This window comes from Hesperophylax consimilis, chromosome 20, assembly GCF_061612785.1.
Source record: "Hesperophylax consimilis isolate HC1 chromosome 20, BYU_Hcon_1.0, whole genome shotgun sequence".
In the NCBI taxonomy this organism is placed as follows: domain Eukaryota; kingdom Metazoa; phylum Arthropoda; class Insecta; order Trichoptera; family Limnephilidae; genus Hesperophylax; species Hesperophylax consimilis.
Window position 1 is genome coordinate 19,612,107 of NC_142855.1, and position 5,744 is coordinate 19,617,850.

The 5,744-nt window shown below is 37.0% G+C and overlaps 1 pseudogene; it reads right to left on the reverse strand.

Moving 5' to 3' along the window:
- Positions 1–2,059: 2,059 nt before the first annotated feature.
- Positions 2,060–5,501, reverse strand: LOC149414286 (uncharacterized; annotated as a pseudogene).
- Positions 5,502–5,744: the final 243 nt, after the last annotated feature.

Sequence of the window (5,744 nt, forward strand, 5' to 3'; positions counted from 1 at the left end):
TGTGCCCTTTGGGGGCTTGTCAAACAAAAAGTTATCATGAACTGTACTGTCATCCGCGTAACAATGAATCGGTGCACATGTCAAAAGGTCATTGATGTGCAACAAAAACCAAGTCGGAGACAGAACCGATCCCTGTGGGACGCCAGCATTTATGGAGTGTAAGAAAGAGGTGAAACCGTCAGCAACTGCCTGAATCGACCTATCCCTTAAAAAGTCAGCAATCCACGTACACAGGGATGCGGGAAGTCCGTAAGAAGGCAATTTGTTGACAAGTCCTCGGTGCCAGACCCGGTCAAAGGCCTTGGATATGTCTAGTGCGACCGTTTGGGTCTCACCGTGACGTTCCAGGCACCGCCCCCAAATATGCGTCACATACGCGAGAAGATCACCGCACGAGCGGTTCCGCCGGAATCCGTATTGACGGTCGTTGATAATTTTGTTCTTCTCGAGGTATGTGAGTAGTTTGTCGTTGATCACACGTTCCATCACTTTGGACAGAACTGATGTGATCGCTAGGGGGCGGTAGTTGGCTGGGTTGGAGCGGTCACCTTTCTTGGGAATAGGGTGAATGACCGCTTTTTTCCAACCAGAGGGCACAGTGCCACACTTCAGGGACATTTTGAAGAGCTTTGTCAAAACTGAAACTATTTCCGCAGCACACCTCTGCAATACCAGGGCAGGTATTCCATCAGGTCCACTAGCTTTGTTAACATCGAGCCCCCGTATGACGTGGAGTACATCCCGATGCCGGATCCTCAGCTTTTTCATAAAGAAGCCGCAGTGAGGAACCGACGGCGGAACAGCACCTCCGTTATCGAGGGTCGAGTTTTCCGCAAACATTTTCCCTAATAAGTTAGCTTTTTCGGTGGCGGTGTTTGCTAGTGAGCCGTCAGGTCTGGTAAGAGTTGGCAAACTGGGTTTGCAAAAATTCCGACCTATTGAGCCCGCAAGCGACCAGAATGCTCTGCTGCCATGCGGGCAGGCAGCCAGCTTTTTGCTGATCTGCAGGTCGTGTTCGAATTTTGACCTATTAATGATTCTCTTGCATTCCTTTGCCGATTTGTTGTATGCTGATCTGCTTTCGGGCGTTCGAGATGTGTTGTAGGCTCGGTAAGCCGCGTTTTTTTGTCGAACTACATAATAGTAAAACATTTCGTCAATTGCATAATAGTAAAACATTGATGTTAGTAACACTATCTTGTAGAAAAATATGACAAGCAAATTGAGTAGGTAATATAACACTAATGGCGAATATAAGAAAAATAGTAAATTGGGTAAAATTTTAAAATTTGATAGAAAATAATTATGTAAAAGCGAAGATACAACTACTCGTAGGCGTTCGTGATAAATATTTATCAGATTACATTTTTTAGTAATATTTTGGAATCAGTCCTGCCTAGATCTAATAACCATTTTGTTATTTTTGGACCAAAGGATGACAATTCACAGAGTTTCAGCTGTGAATAGATTTTGTTATATATTTTAGGACCGAGATATGAGAATAGTTTTTGATAAGCCGCTCTGTTGCTTGTTGGAACAGAAAGGTCATTTCTTCCCTTACTTCTGGTTTGATGTTTGTGTTCGGCTGTTTTCATTTCGTTTTTATTTTTAGGAACATAGATTACTATTTTTCTTATATAACACTCTCTGACATCCAGTACATTAAATTCCTCGAAGAGAGCGTCGCTCGAATATCTGAAAGGTTTCTTCATAATAACACGTAAAATAGATTTCTGTGCCTTCAATAACGAGTTTAATGTTGTTCTCCCTGTACCTCCCCACCCAATGCAACCGTAGGTTATGATTGAGTTACACAGACCGTAGTATATGTTTTTTAAGTATTGTTTTTTTTTTTAATTTCCCACAATTAAATAAGTATGTGAATCAGTGTGCGCACTCTTTTAGCTACATTTTCAATTTGGTTCTTCAATTTGAGGTTATTATCAACTATAACGCCTACATATTTACCAAATTTAACACATTCGACGGCTTCACACTTACATGGAGTTATTATTTCCAAAACTACAGTTAATTTTATGTATTGTAAGGTGGTGAGGTGTTAGGGGTTGTCCTGCAATAGTAGAACCGAATGTTAGGTAAATGGTTTTTGATACGTACATTAATGTAAGCAAATTACTGTCCAGCCATTGTTTCACTCTGTTTTACCAGTGTTAGCAAGGTGGTGTGTTTCCTTCCAATTGTCTCCTTAAAACAATATAACTGTATCATCTGCGAACGTAATAATTTTCCCACCTATATGTTGTTTACACAGTTCTTTAATATATACAATGAAGAGAAGAAGACCTAGCGTACTTCCTTGTGGCACTCCAAATTCATTTTCTAGTGAAGTGCTAATAGCCTCATTAATTCTAGTTTGTTGGAATCGATTAGAAATATAACTCTGTATCAATTGACAAGCTTTTCCCGTTATTCCTATATTTCGCCGTCTTTGTAGGAGTATTTTATGAGATATTGTGTCGAAAGCCTTGGCCAGGTCCAGGAAAAGGGCAGTGGTTTTCTTGCCACGGTCCACATTTTCTGCTACAGTTTCCGTAAGACATGCGATGGCATCATCCGTTCCTTTACCCGACCGAAAGCCGTACTGGTTTGGGCTTAGAGTTTTATGGTTCTCCACATATTCACTCAGCCTTATTTTGAAGATCTTTTCAATGACTTTGGATATTGCGCTGAACAGTGATATTGGCCTATAGTTTACGAGAAATTTTGGTCCACTTTTGTGAATTTTGATTTTTTAAGTAATTGGGTAATATTCCCGAAGCAAAACTTAAATTATAAATAGGGTAAACCACCCAATTATTGGCACTTTAAGCATCTACTTCACAAAACCGGTAAAATTTGCATGTAAAAATATGTTTTAACAAAGAGAAAAGCATTATATTGGTCTTCTAATCTCTACAGAATATAATAAAGTACTTATCATTAATAAATTATATCGTTTTCTTCAATATAGTGTACTTTTTAAAAAAATACCTCAAATACCAGTTGCTGGCATAGCCAAACCTTTCATTGGCAGTGATTATTACCTATTATTGTCACTGTTCTCCCGAGACCGAAAAATAGCTGCTAGGTCTTATGTAGGGGTTTTAAAATGTATTATACATCGTCTATGTTGGTACCTATTTTAAGATAATTCATAATAGAAATAAACAAAATAAAATCCTTTGTTAAGAAAAGTAACATTTATTTGTATAGGAACATACCATATGAGTTGAAACGCTTATAGTTAAATAAACATTCCATAAAGTATTAAAACAAAACCAAAAAAGCCTTCTACCTAGGCTTGAACAAAAAATAGAACAATTTTAGCTTAAAACTATTTAACTTCCTTAATTATATTTAATTAAATCACAATCTAATTGATTAAGATCATAAGTAATTCTTAAGTCACGTTAGTCATCTGAATCCTCAGTCAACATTTTTTCTATCTCAGCAGCACTGCAATTTTTGCTAGTACTTGCTTTTTGGTTTTCTTTGTTATTATTTTTAAGTACAGCTTCCAATTTGCCATTGTCAAGTTTATAGAAATCTTCCGAAAACAAAATTTTAGACACGTTGTCTTTGGCTTTAGTTTGTTTTTTGTTTTTCTTTACCATTTGTTTCTCTTTTTCCAATTTCTTTTGTTTTCTTTCTTCTTTTCTCTTTTTAACACCTTCTGCTTTCTCTTCTTTAATTTTAATTTTTTCATTTTCCTGATCTTTCCATTCGGCAGATGTTAGTACAAAAGGCGTCTTCTTGGTATTTTTTATCCCTTTTCTTTGTGGCGTTTTAGGAAGTACCAAAATATCTTGTAATTTTAATATATTATCTTCCTTAACCAGTGGTACTTTCAGTTGCATAAAATTATTTTGATCTGCACCTATTTTGACATCTCCAGTTACTCTGATATGGTTTTTGGGGAGTTAAATATATTGATGATTGCTGCTGACTGCTAACGGACGCTTCGTAGATAGATGTTTGTTGAACAAATGTTTGTTGTGTGGATGGTTGTTTGTTGCTTGGTACGTAAGTGAATGATGGCTGTAAGATCGAAGCATGCTGTAAGGAAGTAGAGGCTTTTTGGGAGGATACTTGCTTTATGGATTCTGGCTGATTGAATGCTTGTTGAGTAGGTGAAAGATGATTGTGTGGTTGTTGGCTAACTGTTTCTGGAATAGGTTCTTGTAGGGTTGATGTATCTTCCATAAAATAATTTAATTCAGAGCATTGGACTATTTCCTCAACATCTTGTGAAACAAAATTGAAACTTTGCTCAGCAACATTTTTGTTTGGAGAGTTATTGATAATTATCTCCATATTTTCAATATCAAAATTCCCTATATTGTCATTCTGACGCTCTGTGTCTAATCTTGAGCTATTCTGCAAATCATTTTGAGACGTGGTAAAGAAATTCCAGATTTTCAATAAACACACAATTGACTCCTCTGGCCTCAATTCTCTTTTATCAATTTTATGTATTGCACTTTCTCCCAACAACTTCATAAAGTCATCTTTGGTGAGCACCCGATTGTCTGTTACATGCTCGAGTTGCGCTATGGTAATGTTATTTTTATTTGAAGTTCCTAGGCAGTTGGAATAGTCCACTGCATCTTCATTAAAAGGAAAAAGTCCAGTTGCTCTAAAACCATTTATAATTGTTGACGGGTTAAGACTTTTTTCTATAGTATCTTTAAGTAATGGCACAAATTGAGTTTTCGTTAACGCTTGAGATGGATTATTTCTTCGCCATTCTAGGACAGTTTTCTGCCATTGTGTTTTTAATGGTTTAAATGCGGCGACGTCTGCAGGTTGAAGGAGCCTAGTGCAGTTAGGGTATAACGCTATGAGAATTATACCTAAATTAGTACATAATTCACTGGTAGCATATGTCAAGTGCGATTTGTGGCCATCTACAAAAAGAACTACAGGGAATTATGTGCCAGTTTTTACGAGGTGAGGATGTAAAACGTTTTTGATATACTCAAAAAATACATCAGAATTCATCCATCCGTTGTCACTTAAGCCCATGCCCCAATCTTCATGAATCTTAGAAGTTATCTCTCTAGGTAATCTTTTATATGGAAAAATTACCATTGGCGGAGTAACTTGACCATCTGCACCAAAAGTATTTAAAGTATTTTTGGACATAGAACAAAATTCGTTTCATCGCCATTGAATACTCTTGATGGGTCTGCTAAGATGTTATAGTAGCTATTTTCAGTCATGTAAATCCTTATTTGTTCAAACCAGCCTCTTACATTAGATGCAGAGACTGTGGAGCTGGCAGCTGTTACGGCTTCTGGTGTTCGAAATGTAACTGTTGGATGTCTAGCTAAAAACAATTTAAACCACTTCTCACCATTCTCAAAACTGCTGGTTCTCCCAGATTTATTGATAAAGTCTGAAACACTCTTTATCAAATCTTCTTTCCTCTTTGGAAACCCTTTTTTGCTACTGATTTTTATCCAGTCAACAAAAAGCTGTTCTTCTTCGTCAGTTAACATTGTGGACGGACCGGGCTTAGAGCGATGATCAGGATGTTTCAATCTGAATTGTATAGTAGACCGTGGTACGCTGAAGGTTTTTGCAGCAAGTTTTTTGCTCATGCCTTTTGATATTTCGTGGAGAGCTTTTTGTAGGTTCTCTTCTGTATAAATTTTCCGTTTAAAACATTTTTTACTATTTTTTTCTCTAGACTTCTTCTGACTAGGCTTCATTTTGAAAGTGGCTGAAAAGACAATATTTTT